This window comes from Ischnura elegans, chromosome 3, assembly GCF_921293095.1.
Source record: "Ischnura elegans chromosome 3, ioIscEleg1.1, whole genome shotgun sequence".
NCBI lineage: Eukaryota > Metazoa > Arthropoda > Insecta > Odonata > Coenagrionidae > Ischnura > Ischnura elegans.
In genome coordinates this window covers 127,539,864-127,565,096 of record NC_060248.1, presented here as the reverse complement: position 1 = coordinate 127,565,096, position 25,233 = coordinate 127,539,864, and the positions used below count along the sequence as shown (strand labels likewise).

Sequence of the window (25,233 nt, the reverse complement as noted above, 5' to 3'; positions counted from 1 at the left end):
AAGAGGAGAAAGATAAGAAAGGGAAAGAAAATATATTAAAATGGAAATCGTGCAGCTTAATTATGATATTGGATGTGAGCGTGGAAAACTTGGCGAAAGCATCGAATTTAAAAGAGTTGGCAGGAATCTTACCCAGTGACAAATAAAGATGAGAGGAAGTTTGTGGGAGTCTCTTGTCTTAGAGATTCTGAAGAATCAATGTTGCGAGAAAGGCCACCGTCACAGCACGTCGATAAACAATATGTATTACAGCACATCTGAAAATCTGAGATGAAAATGCCATAAAATGTAACATACAAAAATGTTTTCCACGTTGTTCTCTTCATTTTATTTTATCTACCCTCCCCTTTTATTCTCTATCTCGCGATTTTTCTGGAATCCAGCGAATACATTTTGGCTACCGTCTTAGAAAGGGTGCGAAGTATGTAGAGCGTCAATTGATGATTAAGAATGACCTTCTGAGGAATGAAAAGGATAGATAAGGGGGACGCGACGGGAAGCCCTTGGAAGACGAGGGTCTACATCTATATCTACGTAATACCCCGCAAGCCGCCTAAAAGGCGTGTGGCGGGGGGTGTTAGGACACCAGCCATTTACAGCTATAAATAATAAGTGCTCTAACGAAGAAATGGATAAGGGGGACGCGACGGGAAGGACCTGTGAATGCGAGGTTTTACATCTACATCTATATCTACATAATACCCCCCAAGCCGCCTAAAAGGCGTGGGGGAGGGGGTGTTAGGAAGGGATATGTCACATGGCAAGGGAATTAGGATGCTTCGTTATTCCACTTTTTGTCTACCTATGCATGCGATGTTTTTCCAAATCGATTAATATTTTCTTTGAGACCACTTTTAATAAATTTGAAATTTTCGCCAAGATTTCAAAAAATGAATCTCACCAATTTGTCATTTTATTAATTTCTAGCTCTGCACATACTTTATAAATATATTCTTCTGTGATGATTAATATGTACAGTAGAGAATATACCTAATCGTGATTCTCACAAGTTATGTTTCAACTGTGTAACGCTGAAAATTGAAATATTAATAAACGATTAGGTCTTCATATCGATGGAAAATGAGCATTTCACCGACGTTGAATCTTACTAAGTATTGAAGAATAATAATCACTTATAAAATATATTGCCCTCAAATGTCACAGAGACTAAAAAGCGTTAAAATTTTTATCGAATGATTGTAGAAAATTTGCAAACTTTGAGGCAATCATTCCATTCTAAAGTATTGATCGCTTCAGGTTAATATCTTAAGCTAGAATTTTTACTTCAATTATGAGGTATCCACATGGTTAAGCAAGTTTTTACGGTTATAATGATTCATTACGAGGAAGCTGTGAAGGTCGAGGTGCCATAGGGGATTAGGGGGTCCTTTACGTCATCCTGTGAAAACTTTTACATTTATGAATAATTTGATGAATGGCGATAAAGTTAGAATAGTGGTGACTTTAGCGGTAGTGAAGGCTGCTCGAGTGATCCACCGAATAATCTTCTCCATTGCTGCCGATATAAAAAAATTGGCAGGCAAGGAAGAGATTAACCGCTGAAACACCCTTATTGCCTTCACGACAAGCATATCCTGGGAAAGCATCAGATGTTGGTGATGTTCACGCTCACATAAATTCCACATCTAATTTTTCGTTGATTAGTTCCTCAACCACTTGCTTGTACCCATGTAAAATTTAAGCATCACTGAGATAGATTAATGAGAATACTGCAAGAATTGAGTAATCATTTAAAAGTTTCCTTGCGTCTGCTAGGCAAGCTATGTGCGCAAATTCGATCGGCATGGAATGCATTTTAAAAAATATTAAATTTTGTGAACTTGAGCAAATAAAACTGATTTATAAGCCTTCTTATAATATATTCTATGAATTTATTTCCCTCTACTTTGATGTTCTATTGATTTTCTTGGTCATAAATACATTCATTAAAATAGGATAAGTTTTTATGATAAATATCCTGAAGAGAAACAATTTAATTACATCAGCTACATCATCTACGACAGATTGTGATAGTTTGTTTAAATAGAAACGTTCAGAATTCCGAGCATGAAATGTATGCTGGCGCTACGGGCGGGGAGGGTGAGGGAAGGTAGGAGATGGAGGGGTGGGAGCCGCGGAGGGGAGGGCAGTGGAGGGGAGTGAGGGGCGCGCAGGAGGGGGGTCAGGGGCGGCAGCGAGGGGCGGCACAGTGGCGCGCCCACGCAATACAACTGCGAGCGGCCGTACAGTGTCGAGTCGGAAGGCGAGTGAGGGAGCCAAGGCAACGGACGAGCGGCCGGATTGTTGCGGACGCCTGGCGCCGGCGCCAACGCTTTAAAACGCACCCTTTTTTGTGCGAGGCGCGGGTTTAAAGCCGCGAGGAGAGAGACTGAGGGAGCGAAAGGGGAGGCGGGAGGAAGAAGAAAGCTCAGCCCACGACATTAAAGTGAGGGTGTACCGAAGCCTACTCTTCTCGGAGGAAGCAGGAGGGGAAAGGGAGATATGCTGGGCCGTCCACGGTTGGTGCGTGAAAAACATCAGCTCGCAGTGAGCGGCGCTCTGATAGATAAAAAAAGAAGGCAGCCAACGAAGTAAAGTCGTGTCCTTCCGTCGTTATCGCTAGTGAATACTTCGAAACGGAAACAGGATGAGGAAAAGCTATGTCCGTTGGATGGTAGGGGAGATTCTGTGAGAAAGAAGAAAGATAAATAGGAAAGTAAGTGTTTTCTTGCCGCCTCCGAGTCAGTGCTTTGGTGTGTTCTCCGAGTGATATACGTGTTCTTCTGGAAGCGCCTCCGGTGCTTCGGTGGCCCCCCCTGAAGGAAGACAGAAGAACCTGCTTCCCTCGTCCGCTTGTCTCGTAACCCGGAACTTGATCCCCCATTCCTTCTCGCCTCCGAAGGCGTTCCGCTGCGAGGCCGATCACAGCTTTGCTGCTGCTGCTGCCGGCTCCAATTTTACCCCCAAAAGGGATTGTTTCACACTACTTTTCTTCTCGACTTACGGAAGAAGTGTGCTTTATCTAAAGTTATTTCGGTGTCTGTGTGAGTGGAGAGTATAGGGAAGGATATCCAAGTTTTCATGTTTTGGACGTATTTCTCTCCCGTTTTTCGGTGTTCTCTTCCTGTCCCCACAGGGTTGTGCAAACGTCAGTCGTCCCGAGAAACTTAGTGTGCGATTTATCTTGTGCCCCTCATACACTTTTGTACTTCTGACGTCGATTCCCATTCCGAAACAAACAGCTTTCGGATCCAAGCTAAATTTCTTGTTCCGCAATAGTATGATAAAAACAGTGGGATAGGTAATAACTTTCCACGACCTTATGAATGTGCTAACCAGGAGGGTTTCTTAAGTATTTGCTAAGATAATCCCATTTAAGCTCTCTAAAAAGTACTTTCCCTGCTCTTGTGATTTTCGGGATTCTAAAAAAATGAACTAGTAGCTAAATAGAAAATATTTTTTTGACCGCTAAAAACGGTGCGTTTTAACCTACATTCACTCGATCTATGTCTTTTCAGTCTCTATATCCAGTCATCGCGTCGTATAATTGTATGTTGTGACACTTTAATGTACGTCGTTCTTAACTCATTAGGTATTCTTGTGCATTCTACTCTCTTGTGGTGCTCTGCTAGTGAAATATAAACGACACATCTTGTGTTGATGGTAGCATAGGTGTTCCTGTGGTAATAACTATAGTCAATTTCGAAAGAGTGCAAAGGGATCTCTCTCAGTGGAAGTGTGACTTTATACAGAGGTTCATCCAAGTTTTCAATGTTTCCCTTGTGTACCTTGTGCACCGTTGTGTCCAACGTCGACTCATATAACTGCGCGAGTGTTTTGTCGGGTGTGAGTGGGGATTTCTGAGCTCCTAGTTCTGTTCGGCCCCGGGAAAACACCCTAACCGCCAAACGAGAGGAAGGCCTCGCGCCAGGTGGACCTCTCGCACCGCAAAGCATCGCCCTGCCCTGTCTCTTACCGCATTCACTCTACTCGACGATATCTCCTCGGAGTTTTGCTACTGGTAAGTTTCCTTTTGCACAAGATCAACTTTCAACCGTGTATTACGTCACTCATTTTTAATGAAAACCTATCGATAGATTTATAATTATCTAGTAGTAACTGTGATTCTCGTCAATGGAATTTATAAGTTCAACAGATTCGGGCTTCAATTGGTGGAAGTTACACATATTTAAACAAATAAAAGATCGTAGCACTTTTCCACAAGAATTCTCGTGGAAAAGTGCTACGATCTCTTATTTATTTAAAATAGAATTTATAGCTCAATCTCGGCGATGCGTATAAAATTCCATTCCCGTATTGCGTCGCTTATTTCGGGTTAAAACGTATCCATGGATAAATTAACTATCTCTTTCCGAGAAAAGAACTTACGCTAGACAGATCCTATTGATAGAAAGGATGTAGTCTTCGTAAATGTTAGAAATTATGGTCTCTTCGCGGCATGGCAGCCACACTCATCTGTATTATGAGTAATTATAGGCTCCAGATTTCCACTAAAATAATTTCCTATAAATAAATATGCAACTATAATGGGCTCCATTTAGAAAACCGTCTCCTAACATCTTTTTGCACCGGCATCGTAGAAATCTTATTACCGTTAAAGATGACCGGAAGCAAGACAATATTCAATTTAGATATCAAGACGTATACTAAGTGATAGGTGAGTGTGATATATGTGGGCCCAACTCTTTTACCACTATTCTTCTTGAAATCTGTTCCAACTTTTATGCGAGATGGAGGATGAAATATTTTAATCGATTCCCTTCTTCCTATTCTCTTGTTGAGGAACCTAAGGGGAAACCTGAGGGCCTAACAGATAATTTACCTGGAAGGACCGTTTTTGCGCCATTATTAAAATATACAGATTGAAGAGTCGTTATTCTTTTAATTCTTATAATAACCCAACATTTTTCAAACTTCACATCAGGATTTATAATCTATCATTTCCACACTCGATGTCATCTATCAGCCTTGTGAACCTCTTAAGGCCGTTTTACACGGGGCACGGAATTGTGCAGGTTAGAGCTACATTAATTTCTAAAATGGCGTGGAATTGCGTGAATGCTTGAACGAAATTAGCGCAGGGGCTATTTTGCCGTCTCGCATCCACGCATTCTCGCATGTGCTCTAGCAATTCACCGCTTTACACGACGCAATTTTGGTTGCACCTTCGCATGTACGTCAGATTGCGCAATTCCGTGTACCGTGTAAAACGGCCTTTAGGCCCACTCGTGGAAAATTAGTTCATATCACCGGCGCGGCGTTCCACTACGTTCCTAACTTCACCAACCATTTCCTGCAGCTCACTTCTATGTGCACACTCTTTCCTTAGTTGTCATATCGTAATCTTAAATGTTAGGGTCTCTGTTTATCTCCTAGTAAGTCTGACCCTTCCCTCACGATGTCTTCCAGCGACGGACGTCGCGTCGTGCATTATCCCGTCAGCACTAGTCGGTCGACGAGGGCGCCTGAAATACCCGCATCAGAAAGTGCTTGTAAGCCGTGCGGGCGGCCGCATCTCAAAGGGGTACTGCTGTCTCGGGCCGTAGTAAAAGTCCACGGGACTTCCTCGGCTTTTGATGTCGGCAGGAGGAAAAGGAGATGGGACGATTCTGAGCCGGAACTGCCCTCCACCCCCCACCAGAATTTCCCTCTCCCTCCAGTCGTGCCTACTCCAAGTGTCTCCCCCGGGACATCTCGTGAGGGCAAAGTGGGCGGGGAGGTGTCCTTCCTACTCCCTTATCCGTTGTGTCCTCGTCTCAGCCGGAGGAGGACGCCCGCTCCACGGCACACACCTCTGCCTTTCGAGACCCCGCTTTTCCCCGCCTCAGCATCCCAAGAGTCTCCCGCGTTCCGGCATTGCTGCCATGATATGGCGAGTGTCCGTTCATTATTTAAGCTGTAAGGTACCTTCCTCCTCTTGCGTCCGACTTCCTACCTTCTCCCTGCGGCCCGGCCCTGCTTCCTCTCCGGAAGGACCCGTGGGAAGGGACGCAGGCAGATGAGGGGCGCGGCTCCCCAATTGCGCCTTCCACTGCCGGCCTTCTTCTAATGCCCCCTCCCCGCTCACGTCTTCCGCAGCGCAAAATATGGACGTAGAATGCAAAATAGGGTGGTGCTTATTTTTCGATTTTTTTTTATTCTTTCGAGACGCCCCCTCATTTTATGCCAATTGGTGTAAAAAATATCCTGTAAAATATTGTTGTGATTAGATAACGGGAAAACGTGCCGCATCGCACTCAAAGTTTAGAAATTTTGGTATTTTTGGCTGTTTTTCGGATATGGATGGTGATAAGAAGGCGCTGGTATTTTTCAACTGATTTTCCATGGCAACTAACGATACAATGGACATTTGGCATGCTGCTCGAAAAAACCAAAATTTCTCACTTTTAAGTGCGATGCGGCACGTTTTCCCGTTATCTAATTGCAATAATATTTCATAGGATATGTTTTTACACCAATTAGCATAAAATGAGGTGGCGTTCCGAAAGAAATAAAGAAAATCGATAAATAAGGACCACCCTAATGCACAATCAGAGGTCTATGGAACATACACTGAACAAAGCTAAAATATAACTACTGGTAATTGCCTTTATCACCTATATTGTGTGAAATTGTATCAACGATAGAACTCTTATTATTGAATGGACAAACACCAACCTTTCGACCGATCTTTTGTGATGGACTTTTCCCTTAAAATTTGTGCCATCATTTTGAAATTGTCAGGATACATAAACTGTTTTCAACATTTGGCAAATTTTTCCTTTTATTTCTTGATTATATACTCATTCTTAATTTACTTGCGATATAAGGAAACGTGGGACAAGATCTTCTGTACTTACTCTGAAAATGTCAGAATGATACCATTAGTTTTACTAAAGTAATCTGTCACCAAAAAAGATCGGTTAAGAAGAATTTTTGCTTTCTCTAAAGCGGAATACAATACCTTCTACAAGGAATTGGGAAAAGTTTTGCTTTAAAGTTTACCCGAAGATTTCACAGCGTTAGAAAATACCTTTTCTTCACAGTCTGAATTAACATGTATGTTTCGTGATTCAAACGGAAAGTATCGTGAGATTAGCTCAGATAAATTATTCTGAAGCCGATAATGCTCAAATTATGTTTTGTGTTGCATTAGATATTTTCTCCAAGTCAGAGAATCAGATATAGCTTGGCAGATGCAGGAAATATGAGTACAATTTAAGTATACTTTGGGTATCATTACAATTGTATCATTCCAGTATTTGTTAATATCGCTCTGCTTGACACTATGCCGTCCGTTTTTCGTGAGAAGGCTGATGAAATTGACACGTTGGCATGGATATTATCAGATCGGCTACCGTCCATACACCGCTAGATACTATCTTATAAGACCTGCTTGGAAAAGGTTAGCTGATGGTGGACGATAGTGAGGGGGAATTTTTCTTTGCGTTAATTGTTGGCCTTGTCCATACGCTGACTTATAAATGTTCGGTCAACGGCACTCCCTCATATATTCCTATTTTTACACTCTTCACTCGCATATCGCATTTCCGAACCAAACACTTAATTTTTTTTATATATCTAGTTTTGGAATATAATGCCTTCCGTGGATAATTTTAGCCCGCAGAAAATATATGTTGAAAGGACCTATATTAGAACTTATGTAGAGATTTTATCTACCTACTATCCCAAATTGTCCTTATTTAACCGCTCTCTCGGCGGCAACCTATATTTATAGAATACATTAAGAATACCTGAAAAGCTTCTATTAATATAATATACCTAAAGTTTTCATAATATGCGTGATATATTTATAAATGTATGCCAGCCGTTAAAGCAATTGCATTTGGATTTCATTTTTTTAAATTCAGTCACGAATATTTGTGAGCGATAATAATTTTTCCCGCAGAACATCTCAACGCCTAATGGTATTCTCTTGTGTGCTCAAAACTCCTGATTTATAAATAGTGAAATTAATCTTAACGGTGAGAGTTTTTAATAACATTAATATAGGCAACTTATTTTTCCTGCTATTATCTGCCGATAGAATCTAAGCATCGAATAAAGTCATTGGGATGAGCCTGAATTATAGGTAAACCGAAAAATATTTTATTAGAGTTCAGAACTAAAATAGCTCATTTGAATATTCAATTAGAGACGACATTCGGAAAGTTCATTCCCAAGGTTGATGAATTATTGAGTAACTGATTAAAACACTTTAGCAGGTTTCCTACTGTTCCCAAACTTGCTCCATCTGAACCCTCCAATTATGCTTTGCCAGTGGATTCTCTTCCTCGAGACGTGCTCTAATGAGTGATGGGTATGCGCATAAACAGCGTGTTTTAATCGAAGTTTAGTAATTATTCCTCCTGTTTTATCGTCTAATTATTTCATGTAGTACTAATTATAAATTCCATCATACGTTAAATTTTCCAAACATACACTATCAATGTATTACAGAGAAAATTAATAAATTACTTTCGATTCCAGTGGTTACCGATGCAATGAAAATAACTTCCGCAATACGAGTTTTGTTTTAAATAAGTTATTTCTTGGTGGTTTTGTCTTCTCTACGAAATAAATTTATTGAGACGAAAATACGACAGTTAAAAGAGTCATCAAATTCTTAACGACCATGTCCTGTTGGTGACAAATATTTTTTTTGCTGACTTTTTAAATGTTTTGTAAACATATCGTGTACAATGTATTGTTATAACATAGATTACTTTATATACTAATCTTCAGATGTCGTCGTGTTTTTGCTCAAAATATCCCGCAGATATAATTACTATGAAAAATTTGATTCTCTCAATAAAATTTGAATTTTGATATATATTACTATGGTGTTTTCTTTCACAACAGCACTATCCGCTGTCTTCGAAATATTATTCCATCAATGAAATGTGCACTCATTGAAAGAGTTTTCTTTGGTCTATTGGAATGGATTGAAATTTCATTATTTTGAGAGAGAAAAAGTGCATAATCCTCGACGTCTATCTTCCTGGAGGGAACTTAAATAAAGCATCCGGAGTCAAACCCAGTCTGAATCGTATTTAATTTCCACCGTATACGTAACCGAGTCGTTGAAAACCAATATCAGTGAGCTGAATGGAGTGTGCGACTGGCATAGAAAGAAAAAAAACAATATTTATCTCCATCTTCCTCATACTCTAGTTTTGCGGGATAACTGCGTCGCAAATCCTTCTCCAAAGGCACCTTCTCTTTTCATTCCTCTTCCCTACCTATTTTTAGCATTTTTATCCACGGGCACAAATCATCGAATCGTGTTCTCTTTTTCATTTTTTCCTTAACTCGGTTTTCTCTTTCCTCCCATTTTTTCCTTTCCCTCTCTCTCCACGGCTCCGTTGGAATCGGTCCTCCCTTCAGCCGCTGGCATTGGTTTTGCTCCCCAGCAGCGCCACCAATTAAGCGAGGCCTGCAAGTAGCGATTGCGTGCCGTCATTTATACTTCATGTTGGGCCCGGGAGTCGGGGCGCGCGCGACCTTCCATCCAGAAATCAATCCGAAAGCGATTAGCTCCCGGCGTAGTGGCTCCGTTGGGGCTGTATTATTAGTGATAACCAAAAATGTACCCACCCGATCCCTTCCAATTTTTTCCCTTTTTTTTACATCGATACGTAAGTCGTAATGTCTCTTGTCTGCTTATCCTTGTGGAAAAATTCCTTGTCCCTCTAGTGAGAGGACGTTTCATCTCCCGGGTTCACATTCATGAGTGATCGTATTCATTTGTGGAATACTCGTAGTATTTATTTAATCACAAAATCAGAAAGAGATGTGGTAACATTCTCCGGTGGCTGTTTCTCGTGGCATTCACTTGTGACTACCTCTTGCAAGTGGACATTTTGTCTTCCGGGTTCACATTCATGAGCATTCAAATTCATTTCGAACACTCCAAGTATATGTTTATCACAAAATCAGCAAGTGATATCGTAATATTCTCAGGTTACTGTCTCTCGTGAGAGAACATTTATGTAAATGAAATAAAATAACTTTGTTTTATTCCACAGTTTATTTTGAATAGCTCGACCCGGGTTTCAACATCTAGTGTTATCATAAATGTTGAAACCCGGGTCGTGCTAATCAAAATAAAGTGTGGAACAAAACAAAGTTATTTTATTTCATTCAATAATGAAGCAATTCCACAAAATAACGCCTGAGACCGTGTCTTATAGAACATTTATGTCTTCCGTGTTTGCATTCATAAATAATAGTATTCATTTATGGAATCTTAGTTGTATGTATATACTGAACCACAATATTAGCAAGTTATGGGGTAAAATTATCATGAAATTGTGCGGATAGAAGGGATAAAATATTCCTGTGTTACTCCATCGGGAATTAAATTCATACTGGGTTGCGCTTAGTTCTTGATGCTATCGGAATGAATAATCCTAAAATAATATATAAATCTTATACATCATAGTGTATATCCGTGAAATTTTCAAAGATGAGTTGGTGTTTATTTTCCTATTCACTATTACGTTGCGCAATATTTTTATGCATGGTAAATCTTGAAAATAGGCTGAGAATTATGATGCTTAAATAATCTTAGCGGGAGTTAACTCATTAATGATTGTATTGATTTTATTTGGAGATGATAAATTAAAAAAGAGTCATCCATGGGATGGGATAATTATATAATGTTAATATTGATGTCCCTAACTTGTTGGGAGGGATGCGCAAATGGCAATTTTTGATCTCGAGTCGAGTAAGATAAAAATGGACAAGGCAGTACAACAATGCATGCACCAACATATTCTAATTTTCCTATCCCCTGGTTAATGTTCCACTCTGAATACTAAGCCTGATGTAAAAAGGAAAAAATAATGAGGAGCGTGGATGGTGATTGTGTGAGAATTAGGAGATTAATGGAAATTAATGCGTCTCTAACAGTTCCCTAAGCACACTTGGAATGAATTAACATCGATTAATGTGTCGACAATTTAATTATTATATGTATCCAATCTTCTAGGAAGAGCCCTGGTAAAGTTATTTTTGTGCAATTTTAATAAAGATTTTATACGTAAATGAATCATGTAATATTTGACCCTTGCAAATGTTCATGCACGAAAAACAATCGATTTACATTCTCAGACATATTGCAGTATTACTCCCGGCAAAAAATTGTCTTTCTCTACACACTTTTGTGGGAGGACGGGTGATTTCTTGACAAAGTTGTAAGATTTGGGAACCTAATTAATTTTTGTCAAAAATATTATCAACAATTTTTTTTTGGATCTTATGTCCTCATGCAATTTAGGCGGACATAGCTAACGAACAATATAACTTAGCTTTAGCTTTGCAGACTAAAAAAATTTTTCTTTATTTTCCACTTCGTTTAACCAACCTTAGCAAATCTTTTTTTCGTAAGTTCAAGATAGAAAATAAACGCAACAAAGGAATGAACAAAAATTAACATAGAGCGTGCGTAGTGCTCAAAAATGGCTAAACCATGGCACCATTAGTGATATCAAACACCGAGAAAAAACGGCTTTGTCCGAAAAAACCTGAAAATTACACATTTCTTCAGACATTTTAACAGGTTTTACGTATTCCCTCGGCGTTTGAGTAAAGAAAGTAGGATAGGGTGTAAAAGTACGGTATAGGAAAGCATGAGCGGTTCAGCAGTCCACTCCGTAACGCCGCGGGGTTGGAAGACGGCCGTGGCTGGCAAAAACATTCGGCGCCATCGTCGGCTACTATAGTGCTATAGTGGTTGATTGCTACGTACATGCAGAAATTTGAAACTCCCAGGCCAAGGGAGGAGAAGTTATTTCTTGACAAAATTGGAAGATTTGGGAACATAATTAATTTTTGTTAAAAATGTTATCAACAATTTTTTGGATCTTGTATCTTCATGCAATATAGGGGGACAGAGCTAACAAACAATATAACTTAGCTTTAATTTTGTAGGCTAAAAATTTTTTCTTTATTTTCAACTTCCTTTAATCAACCTTAGCAAATAGTTTTTTCGTAAGTCGTTCTAATGAACGACTTTTCGACTTTAAAACTACATTATTATATGGCTGTGCCTCCTGTCGGGAGATTTTTCAACTTACTGGTCTCATCAACTCTGTAACCGAAACTACTCGACTCGGATGTTCGAGTACTCGCACATCCCTACTTATTGTCAAGTATTTGATTACAAACTGAACTAATAAGAAGAACATGTCATGTTTTAATCGTATCTATTACGTGAAATGCATTTTAATGCGTTATTAATGGAGTCTTGAAAATAGGTTGCTTTAGATTATTTTTGATAGTTATTCCGATTGTTGAAAATATGATAATGTGAATATGAGATATATTTATTTTCTTTTCACTCGGTATCATTTGTACTAAACCGACACATCGTAGCCTACAAATTAGATAACAGAATTCAGATCGTAAGGTATTTATTTAATCACAAAATCAGAAAGTCATATAGTAATATTCTCCTGTATATGTTTAACTAAATATGGCGACATTTGCCGGTTCACGAATTCCCCATTCAACATTCTCTGCATTCATCGGTCCGTGTGGGTCATCAATCACTATAGTATTCACTCCAACCTTTCCAGTATCCGCTGTCTCGCAGCGTCTAAGCTATCCAGCGGTTCGTGCCGAGCGAGGGATGTGGCTGTGTGGAAGAGCGAGTGCTGACGCCGTTATCTTCTCACGTCTTGACCTCATTTTGGAGCCAAAAATGAGTGCAAAAAAAATTCTTTTTAAAGGTGGACTCGGCGGCTAAAGTTGTGCAAACGTCTGAAGTAAAGATGAACATGGCGCCCATGGTAAGACTAAAATTTCTTCCCACATATTTCCAGCCAGTAGCTGAACGATACCGCACCTATTCTTATTTCAACGTTGCAATTTAACTTTGGGGTTTACAATGAATTAGACCCAGAATTCTTCCCACCCATGAATATTATATTGCTTATCCATCTGTTTCAGAGGGTTATTTTTTCTTCAGATTGATTGCTGATACATGTGCTTAGTTGAAATTTATTTTAAAAGTGAGGATATTTCGTAGTTACTCCTTGTAATCTTTGAATTTTGGTCGGAGTTGGACGATTAGATTTTTTTCAATATTAAAAATGTAGTGAGAACACTAAATGTTTAAAAATCTTTGAAATATGACCAATTACTCGTTTATCATGATTATGCACTTCTTCAAAATATGCTGTTGATCTTCATTCTTGTCTCTGCATTTACGTTATATTATATCTACGTTTTTTTATGTTTAGTGGAAATATAATTAAATAATAGCATCGTCTTTCTAATTTTCTTATGTATTTTGTGATTCCCCTCCCTTTCTTACAACACGTAAATAGACATGCGAAAAATTTCGACCGACTGAGCCAGACCGAAGACTTTCGTTGCGATTGAATTGATTTGACTTCACTCCTTACTCTCCTTACTACTCCTCACATCTCAATTAACAACTTTTCATCAAACATTTTACCAAATATTGTTGCACAATCACTACGGAGCGAAGTTTAAGAAATAAATCAATCTTCTTAACTGTATTGCACATGGTGATACTCAACGATGTTCACTCTGTCGAGTTCTACTCTCTTTCACGGCTGTGTTGAAACGTATTACCCTTCGCTCTCAGAAAAAAATTAGGAAATTAATTTGGCTCTATGCAAATACATTTACGACCTTCAACTTCTCCTTTCTTGACGTTTTCTGGTACTCTTACCTTTTTCATCTTCAACGATTTCGAGATCTGCGAAGTGAGGCGTTTTAATCAGGAGAATTTAACAGACAACAATAAATGTGCACCAACATCTTTGCCCTGGATTGGGGCAGCATACTCCGGGGGAACTCGAATTCGCGACCTTCTTTTCGGCAAGGCACGACCCTGCCGCTGCCTAACCCGGCGTTCGTGCTTAAATGCTTGCATACAATTCTGATAACACTTGGTTGATAGCGTAACGTACCTGAAGAATTGTTTCTATATCTCCCGCCGCATGATGACTGTAGATTTTATTGGATTGCGCCGATGGGTATTGCTTTGCTCATAGATCGTAGTACCGACCCTAAACACAAGATGCCTTCACAAAATAGAATGCACAAAAGCTTGGAGAATTCAATTAATGTTATCGGTGAATATATATATTTTGTAAACGTGGCCCCGCTGAGAGAGGACGTGGTAGCTTATTGGGTATAGCGATTGGATTATACATTGAAGGTATAGAATTCACACGCCTGTGGGTCGATTCGGGTAGAGCTCTACGCTCACCCATCAAAATTAAATATTGGAAAGAATCACTGAGTGAGTGATATAGCCCATCTGATTAGTCATTATTCGATAGTTTGAATCCTGAGTTCAAGTCTATCTGGAAAAAAATATAATGACGGCACTTCTTGATGACAACCATCTACCTTCATAAGTGGTTTCGCCATTAAGAAGTAGACTAAAATAAGAAATAATCATGTGATACAAATGAACGAATTGATTAGTCAAAGGCACATGATCATCTGCAACAATCTGCACTGCCTGGTTACCTCCAACCTGAGAAAAAAATAAAACAGTATCGACAAGTTCGCTCCATCCAGTGGCGCGCAAAGGAGTGCACTACAAACATCTTGACGCCAACTTGATTCATCATGTGATCAACATCATTATTTCTCGTTTCTGTTCAGTGACATTTTTCTTTCTTGCTTTTCGTTATTTCATATTGTTGCCGATATTTAGAACAGACCCATTCATTAACTCTACACCCATGTTATGCCATGCAATCCCATTTCTCAAATTCCCTTTTTCTCTCCCATCTGTCTTGACCTTCTTCGCTTTTCAGCCCCCTCTCCTCCGTTTCCCCAATTATTGTATGCTCCGCTTCCGTCTCCCACCGACCCTATCTATTTGCTCTCTTTAACGCCCAAACGAATGAAATCCAATTTCCCGGCATAATTTAGCTAGCACGATCCGCGGTGCTGAGTTCTCGAGGGTTTCGAAATTGTTTTACTCCGGCGTCTCTTTCTCTCCTTTCCCAGACTAACGCACGCTTCCCTCTTTTTTTAGAGACTCGCTATTTATCTGGCTCACGTGTCCCGAGCGAGGATCACGGCTCACGTTCACTTTGAGCACGCGACGCCCTTGATCACGCCCTCCTGCACGTCCAGCGTCGTCCTTGGGGGACTTCCCTGCTCCGCCGCCCCGAACGCCTTTTCGCCAGGATACAGTGGAATTAATTGCTGAGCGCTACCCATTCATGGAGGCCAATATTTCGCTGAATTTAATTGGTTTGCTCAGGAATGATTTTAATGAAAAGATAATTACCGTATGTAACGGTGAATGGTCCCCTTTGCTGTGGTTCTTTTTCAAGTCATTCATGTAAATGAGAATTATGATCGTGAAACACGTTAAGATTTTTGCTGTCTTTATCAGTACTGAAAGGTATTTCGTGATAAAATCAATAGTTTTGCGAGTTAACTTCGTGGAGTGAAGGCTACATATATTATAAAATAAACTTTGTTACACTCCACACATAATTTATTTATTAAAAAAAACTCTACCGATTTCGACCTTTTGAGGCGAAGAGGTGAAGGATTGATGATGACCAGAAAAGGTAGATCTCACTAGAGATTTTTTAAAATGAATACTCTGTGGAATACAACAAAGTTCATTTTAGAACATATCATACTCCTTCATGTTCTTCCATGTTCAACTTTGGTAAATGGATAGATTTTTCTACCTTTCTTAAAGTCAGCCTGACTGAGAAAATGCAATTATCATATGATTTCATGGTGAATATATTTATCCCATTCTTAGGAACAGGCCAGTTGTTCCATCTTTAGCCACGTAATAAGCATCGAAATTGAGGCTGTGTTCAGAATTGATCTATACGTATAGCTGGAAGATATATTACAATGCCTGGATTGGGTCTTAACCCTAGCATTCGCTTAATGTTTGGAAATAAGAATCTAAAAGAAAACTGCTACATATGATCGGTATAGCGTGTAGACTGAATCACAAATATTTGAGAAGTGTTGGTGTCGATTCCAGAATCTCACCGTAAGCCATCGCCCAAGCCCTCACTATCTAAAGTAGAAAACCTCTTATGGCATTGAATTTATTCAGGAGTCCTGCTTGCGGTTTTGTTTTTTAATGTAATTCACTTCAGACGAAGGACATTATTTAAATTTGAAAGTGATAAACTCCAAAGAGTTTTCTCTCTACATAGAATTTATTTTCTGCATGCCAAGTGCAGCATCAATTATCAAATGGCTCAGTCTCCTCCTAAAAAAAAACTTAAACGCGAGGTGTTTCGTTTCATCATGATTGTATTGGAACGGAGGAATGAAAAAGGGGAAGGAAACATCTTTCGCTTTTCTGGCAAATAGAGTGACTTCTAGCTCCTGACTCGGTAGCTGTCCCGAGAGCTTTTCACACGGAGAAACAGATAACTTATCCTGTGTGACACGCAATGGCTAGAGAGATTCGAGAGTGGAAACTGTCCAGACGCCTTTTTCGTGTGTTTTCCCTGCTTTTTCAATCGTAGGGATTCGGTGGGAAGAGTTCTCTCCACTTCTGTTCTTCCCTTCTGTATCCTCCCTCGTCTTCATTTAGTCACGCCTGTGAGAGATGTTCTCTTCAAATATCGGGTGATTCATCCTTCCTTCAACGCTACCTCGTTTCAAGGTAATTTCCTATTTTAACGAAATATTCTCGCCTTGTTCCTGCATCCAATTGTAGGCAAGTGTTTTTGGAAAGGAGTCCGGTATCAATCTTTTCAAATTTAATGGACTTGGATAGCATTTGAAAATTGTAAAAAAGACTTTTTTATGGCTACCATCATTTACATAGTCATGCTGACTTATAAACATTTTAGGGGCAGCATTTGAATTGAAGTAGGTACGTACATGTATTACATGGTATTATATCATAGAAAAATATCCTCCATGCTTTGCATTCTAAACAACCAAGACTGTATATTTTCCATAATTGCGTTATTATTTTTTGCTTTCAGACGTGAATCAGGTAATAAGTTATACACTTTTGGGCCTATAAACAAGAAACAACGTTTATACACGGTAAGGTTAGGTCTTGGTAAAGCAATACGTGATCTTCGTAGGGTAAAGGGAGGACGGTTGTATAATAATAACCCCGCATTTCCACTTCTCATGAAAAATCGACGTAAAACCTTGTAAATGAAAGGATGTCTCAAGGGAAGCAAGCCTATACTAAAAAAAAAGGAAAGGAACTTTCAAGACGGCTCTTTTTTAAAATTAGTCTAATAAGCCTTTTTGCAGTACAACATTGAATCTTATAGAATTTTTATAAGCTGCACCCCAACTAAATACACCGTAGTTAAGCCTGATATTTACTAGAGACGAGAAAAAGTACTCCCTTCCGATGATAAAAATTTTTAATTAAAGAGGAACGCATTAACGCAAGTTGAAAGTGTATTGATTTTAAGTGCATTTAACCTCATCTCTCGCATTATGCACCTCTGAAGTCTTGCTAACTGAGGGAATGTAGTTCAGAATACATTATATTCAAATCCATTTCCATTAAATGAACTGGATGGAATCAAACGCAAGTTTCTCGGCTCCGTAGTTATCAGAGTCATTGACCTCAGTGCCGAAGTCATTCCTCTAAAATCATCCAGCCGTCCGTTGTACACTCATTTACTTTCTTGAAAGCACAGCTGCCATGGCGTGGAAAAAAATACGAGAGGAGTTGGAGCCGAACGGGGAGATAGTTATTTAAATGACAAACTTACACCTTAACAGGGCTGCCGTTCACTCGGCAGATTCTAAGGTTTGATGTTTTTTTCTGTCGTAATCTGAATCTGGGATTTGTCTAGCTTTCGGAGTGGGGGCGGGGGGGGGGGGGTCATTACTTCAGTGAATCATTGTATTTGCGCGTAAGTTTAGGGATTCCTTTTGTCCATTATTGTTCAATCTTGCGCGTGGTGGCTCAGTTATCAGGAATTAAGAGACTTATGCGAAAAGGAATGGGGCTTAATGCATTTTTGATCAATACAGCTACAGTTAAGATTGTTTTATTCATCTTCAATTAAAAGCATTTAGTATCTAAGGGTAATAGATTTTTCCAATTTAAAAATTCACCTTCCGTCAAAGAACGGTTGAAATAATTAATCTTATTTTTTTATTGGTGATAGAATCTAAATCGATATTTACGCTTGATTGGAGTAATTTCCATACTGAACCTTATCCCTCAAAAAATAAATTAGGATTGGTATTACCAATAAACTATTATTCCCAGAAGCCTGTGTGCACCTAAGCAATAATCATCATTCGAACCCCAGTTGTCCCATTTCCAAGCCTTAGGGAGAGGAAAAACTCATTAACAAGATCGCCGATCCTTCGGCTGCTTGCAGAGTTTGATGTTTCTTCTATTGTTTTTGGAGGTGTTTTTTCTACTATTTTCCTTCGAAACGGGGAGTTCTAACTTCAATGACATTTAACATTTACCCGCAAGTTGTTGCTTTCTTTTTTTTCTTCTGGGGGAGAGGGGTTCAGGAACCCGGATCCCTTTGCCATCTACGCGTGTTTTCGCAGCAAGACAATATTGTAATGGAACAGTCGTCAGTCTAAATACGTGGGAAGGAGGACTGAATAAAGCTGCTGAAATGATTTTAGATTTGATGCAATTTAGATATTGGAATGCATGGGCGAAGTAAAGGAAGTGAATAATCCTTTAACTACAGAAAGCCAATCACTTAATTCCAAATATGTTTTAAACCATTGCAAATGTTTGCACCATAATATTGTGTGCTGATACCGCAATGTTAGATTTTTATTAACCACGAAAGCATTCATTAAGAGAGAATGAGCTAAACATTAGCCTGTATTTTTATATAAACAAGGCACCTTCTTCATTCATTCAGTCATTTTTGCCTTCAGATCCGTTGCATTTTTTAGGCCTAGGCAAGGAAGGATGTAGAATAGAAGAAATTCGTTGGAGTGGATAGATTAGGTGACTGGAGATTTGAGTGGTGAGCTGCGTCAAAATAATCTTCGGATGGTTGACCAGTGATGATGATCTACGATCTAAGATCTTTACGGAGAGTATTTTTGCTAAATGAATTACAGATAGGTTATTTAAGTTTTAGTGCAGTTTTTAAATATGATTCGATTAACATGAGTTAACCGAGAAACGTACAGAAAGTGCCTGTGACCCTTTTTGCTAGCTGGACACCTAGTAGTGTGTTATTGTTGGAGAATTTATAGCTTTTTGGACCCTACAACATGGAGTACCAGTTCGATTGCTTTATAGCAAAAAACACCGAATATGCAGATGCACAGCATTGATGAGTAGGGGTTGTTTTTATAGATTTTAAAATAGTTTATTTTAGCAAGATTTACATTTATTTCTAACAGTGAGTGTGTAATTGAGAGCAGAATAAAGGTTGAATTAGACCGGGAGAATATTAGACCGGGGGCAATGGAAATTTTTATCATAATGCTCTTCGAGTTCGATTGAATATTTTAGCGTTACTTCTACACCGTAAAAAGGTAAATTTATACCTTAAATATGAGAGGACTGACAACATTCTAAAAAAATTGGAATTTACGAGTGCGATTATCTTTAAGTGCGAATACCATCAGAGGCTTCATCACGTTGGCAGGCTAATTACACGCCAAAAATTGTCGTCAGTCTCTTCAGTGATGTAGATTTAGTGTATTTGTTGGTGTTGACCTTGAGTTGTAATATCCAAATGTAAGAAAGCGAGCACATTTATTCGATGGAATTCAAATTTGTTATGTATGGATAGGTATTCGGAGGAGACGACCGACGGCTTCGATCGTTTCCGCCATGAGAGAAGGGTAACGGAGAGAAGAGTTAGGAGGAACCCGTCGCCAACATTGGATTGCTCTTAATTAAAGGCATCAAGGGGATCACGGAGTAACGTCCCATCCGACGGACGGAGTACTACCCTAGAAGTCAACTCCACGAGGCATTCAAGCACGGATCGGGCAGTCTCTGAAAACCAAGCCAGGCCTTTGCCAACACATTCAAGCCAACAATCTAGCCACAACACCAATCCGATTTATTTAAATGTGTTTTCAGTCCATACATGTGATATTGAATGAGAATAAGCATGCCAAAAGCTGCATGAAACAAGTACTTTGCTACTCAATCTCGCTCTCAATTTCAAATCTTAAACCAAGGTGGAATTCTACATGAAAAAATCCATTGTCTCCATCAGGGTTCGAACTCGGATCCCTCCATTGCCGGTCAGGTATGCAACTAACTGAAGCACCTGTGGGTTATCATCCTGAATGTTTACTTCTTGGGGATCAGGTTGGTGTGGTGGGTAGAGTGTTGGCTTCCCACCCTGTGGGCTCGGGTTCAAATCCCGGCGGAGGCAGAGATTTTTCAGAGATTGCCCGTTCCCTACTTGAATGTTGGGTGGAGGACATTTCAAACGCAACACTCCGTCCGTGGAATGGGACGTTAAGCCGTGGTCCCCTTGGCGCCATTCGTTTAGAACAGGCTAATGCCGACGCCGGGTTTCTCTCCACCCTTCCTTACCTACCCTTCCCTCATGGCGCAAATGACCTAAGCTGTCGGTCGCCTCCTCCAAATATCATACCATACCAGTCCACTTCTTTTTTCATCGTGAATTATCGGTGTGAGAACAAATATTTCTTTTTGTTTTCTGAATCATTGGAGTTTGCGAGAAAAATGAAGGCCAAAATACACTCCTTTGGCTGCGTAGGGTGAGGGGGGGAGAAGGGGTTTATATCCTTGAAGGAGAGAGCGATGAATATGCTGCTTCGCCGCCCTTTTCACTCTTCCTCGCTTTGTTGTTCCGGGGCGACAGGGTGCCACGGGAGGCCCTGAGAATGAGCAAAAGTGGCTCGGAGGCTGGACCGTCACGTTCCTCGGCCCCCACGCAGTCACAGCCGCCACCCGGAGCAGCGGAGATGGCCGGAGGGAGGAGAGAGAGAGAGAGGGATGAAGGGGGCAGAAGAGTTTGAAGGGGTGGAGGGGGTTTTGCGAGCGAGGAGGCTCATGAAAACCCACCCCTTGCTCAAACTGCCTATATCTTCCCTCTCGTTCCCCCAGAGCAAACCGCGCCCACGCGACGGCCACCGCTATGTTTTTGTTTTCGCCGGAAGATGTTTACGAGCGCCCACTTGCGCACCAGAGACAATCGCGTCGTTCTCGTTCCCTTTCGCCATGACGCAGTGGAGAGGACTTTGGTGGCCTCATGAGCGCGGAATTGCTCGTACACAACATGGGGGGTCGTGTTTTTACTGACGTCCCAATCATAAAAAAACCGTAGAAAGCTTCTAAGTTGCGTGTGTACTGACTTGATATCTACAACAAATCAACTTTTATCCGAGAACATCAAGCTTACATGCATTTCTCTGAAAATTGGTTAGCTGCCCTCTGGATGGCTGGATTATGTTTCGAGTATTCGACCCACGTCTTGTAATTTTATTTAAGTATATAATTCATATGAATTGTTAGTTACTCCTTTTGGTGTTAATTGCTGATGAAAACTGGCGGAAATGAACCGATGAGAGGTAAAACTACGTTAATGTTTGGTAAAGCTATTTGCTAAGTCGAATATGCTTTGATGCTGGACTAATCTGGTGGTAATCCGGTCAGTATACTTCTTATAAGTAAAAGAAAGGACCACAAGTCATATAAATTTTCGGCGATTCATGCAATACTCATAGCATTTTTATCTCTTATTGTGATATGCCTAGCGCATTTATATGATGCGGAAACAATGCATTGAAGTATTCATGACTGCGTCGGTAATAAATAAAAATGCGTTGTGGTTCACCAAGGTTTTTATTTGCTGCTTCTTTGGCTATTTATTCCATCTTTATTATTATCGGGACAATCATGGCTCACGATGTGGCAATAAGGTTCCCTTTTTCTTCTTAAAGTTCTCAAATAGACATTGCTTTTCTATTCCTGTTCCCAGGTCATCCTTATAACACAGTAAATTGGGGTTCTTTGGAGTTAGTGCTGTTCAAATATCCTCGACATGCTCAACCAATAATGAAAACCATTATATTTCTTATTGCAATTATGTTTCAATGCCATTTATATGTCATCTAAATCTGCATAATACCCCGCAAGCCACCTAAAAGGAGTGTGGCAGGGGGTGTTAGGACACCAGCCGTTTACAGCAAAAAAAAATGAAGTGCTCTAACGAAGTTAGGACTAGTGTTTATTAAAGTCCTTTATGGTTCGGGAGAAAAACGAATTCCCTTATCTATCCGTTCGGCTAAACATCTCTCTTAATTTATCGCTTCTATCGGACCTGGAAATATAGTGTGGCTCTAATATTATGTTCTCTGTGTCGCTCTTAAAGATATCCATTCTAAATTGTTCAAGCAATCTAAGCCTAGCGCGCAGCTTCCGAGTCTCCAGCGTCTCCCAGCCTAATTCGCTTAACATCTGGGTAACACTGCCTGTACTCCCGTAGCAGTATTTGACGAAACGCGCAGCCTTCCTTAGTATTTTATTGTGAATAGCTAGCCCTTACCTCTCCATTCTTCTATGGTGCAGTTATAAATACCTATGCGAGACACAGCACATGATGAAAGGAACACGTTTTCTTGAAAGTGGCCGTTAATAATAGGATTCCCTGTCTTGAACTAAATATCTCATGCCACACCTTCATCGTGATGGAAGACTAGTGAACTTTAATTGACGCGCAGGCTTTTGTCATACGCCTTTACCAAAGAACCGTTACATTTTATTGGAAATATATCTCACCACCCTTTAAACGACATTTTTCTTTCCATGTAACACTGTTGTCCCAGTAAATGATTCTTACTTATCTATCATTTATGTTTTTATTTTCATCCGAAGTGGATGTGACTCTGTTATGCTTATGAGCAAGGTATAGTAATTATACTTACAGGACAGCATTTTATGATACATTATTTAAAAATAGAGGAACGGAAATCTTAAAAGTACCTATTAATCAATACTTTAAATTGATGCATATGATTCGCAGTGCTCCTCCAAGTTGGCAGAGCATTTGTCAACTTGAACTATCCACCTCAGAGAGCCTTCAGCCGGACTCCTTAACCAACTTCTGAGTCCCTTCTTTCCTTATCGGCCGGGTCGGAGCCTGGAGTCCGCGATGTGAAGTGCGACGGCGCGGCGGGTGGCTGAACTCCCTTCAACAATGTCGTCGTTCTCTTGAGAGGGTTGGGGGTTGGAGGAGACTCAAGTACCGAACTTCGTCACGGATGGCGAATCGGAGACGGGAGGCCGCCGCGCGCCAGGCGTTTGTTTGCCCTTGGTCCTCTTCGCTTTATCTCCAATTCCATTGCTTCCCCCGAAGCCAAGTTTTTAACTCAATTTCGGTGTGTGTCTTGTCTTCCCCTTAATTCTGTTGACGACGCCGAGTCGCGGAAGGCCAATTTAATTCCAGCCTCCAGAAGGGCTTTTTTTTTAAGAAACATCGGGCGAAAATTATTTTTATTTCAATTTAACTTGTGAAATGGTTTCTTATGATTTAAGGACCTCGTAACTTGGTAAACGAGCTGAGAGGATAGCCTTTTTTATTAAAGAGGCGAGTATTTGTTGCAAGATTTTTCCTGGCCAATCAAAATTATTTATACCAGGGAAATAAATTTCACTTTTTAGTTTTACATTTATTTATTTATTCTGCATTCGGTTATCATGCAGTGATAAAACAGTAAGTACCAAAAGTCAATGTTAACATATATTCATTATGAAACTTATGAAATGAATATTATTTCCCTATGCCGTGGTGTCACAAAGTAAATTCGAAAACTTAAACTATTTCTGCTTTTGCGAATAATGAATGTAGACATTTAAAATGATATTTCCTGCTAACTCTAGCCATTTGAAAGTTATGATGAAGCTTGTGTTACCTTTAAAACTGGCAAAAAGTATTAAAAAGTTTCCATATCTTGTACAATGAGCTAGCAATTACTTTAAGAATCGGAAAAACTTTTGTTTTGCTTCAAAGGGCTAATAATTTTTACCATCACCTTCTAATATTATAGTTTAAAATATTATTTGTTTAAATTTTATGTGCACTTTCTTCTTTCATACATGCAATAAAGGGTCAAAATGATAGTAATCATCACCCTCAACATATCTTTTTTAGCTCAGACAGTCGTAATAGGCATATAAAAATCTAAAAACATCCTCCATTGGGATCATTTGCGGGCAATGTAGCATGGAAAAATTGCTCGTTACCTCCGACGTGAATCTTCATTCTGCACCACGGCGATGCGAGTGGTACTTCAGCCTCGTATTTACAGCTAAGTTAATAATAATTAATAATAATTTATTACTCCTACATTTTATTTTTATATCTGAATACAAAAAAAAACAAGATAAGGAGCTTTAGGTGGTCTCCAAGGTCATAGGGCCAGAAATGAGCCACCACCAAGTAACAAAATGTATGCCAATAAAAACATAATAATGCTGTAAATGATATATGAGTGTTTTAGATAAATAACATCAAAATAAATTTTCAACTATTTCTTGCGAGAAAAGCCAGTCTTTAGCAAGTCTTAACATTATATTTGAGGATTTATTTTTTTCAATTCTGGCGGGCAGTAAATGAAATAACTTTGGCCCCATGTAAAGAAAACAGCGTTTGAATAATGTTAACTTAAGTCTGTTTGCTACCGTAAATGACTCACTCCTTATTATATTTATATTTGTCACATCCACTCGGCATATTTCCACGTCTGGCAAAAAACAATTTAAGCACTTTGAATAAATACAAATGCCTTAGTGGCAACAAATTTAGGGCCACAAACAACGGAAATGAGTGCTCATAGTAATTTTTAGACAATATTACCCTAATTATTTTTTTTGCAAAACGAGTGCACACTTAAATGCACTCATGTATACACTGTCCCAGCAGATTATGCTATAAGAAATTTTGGAATGAACAAGAGCATGATAAATGTTAGAACGTAGGTTTCCGCGGCGATGGTTTGATCTCTGCATTTCTTCCGGGTTTCCTTCCGCGTCAGATTGCATCTCCCATCCAGCCTACGGTATATAAGCGAGGAGGAAACCGACAGCCGACACCTTCGACCTGAAGATGCTGGCAGGATAGCCAGCGAAACTGTTGTCTACGAACAATTTGACGCGGAAGGAAACCCGGAAGAAATGCAGAGATCAGCATGATAAATGTTTTTTTAAACCGGAAGTGGACATTTGTTTCGTAGGTAGTAAAATTTGGACAAGGCACTTCTAAAGCATTTGTTTGCAGTAAGTAAGTG

At 39.7% G+C, this 25,233-nt stretch overlaps 1 protein-coding gene across 1 annotated transcript in view; it reads left to right on the top strand.

Moving 5' to 3' along the window:
• Positions 1-2,263: 2,263 nt before the first annotated feature.
• Positions 2,264-25,233, top strand: part of LOC124156550 — a 1,117,512-nt gene continuing 1,094,542 nt past the window's right edge. Inside the window, exon 1 of the mRNA XM_046531158.1 lies at positions 2,264-4,021. The gene's annotated coding sequence lies outside the window, so the exon portion shown is untranslated. The remainder of the gene's footprint in view (positions 4,022-25,233) is intronic.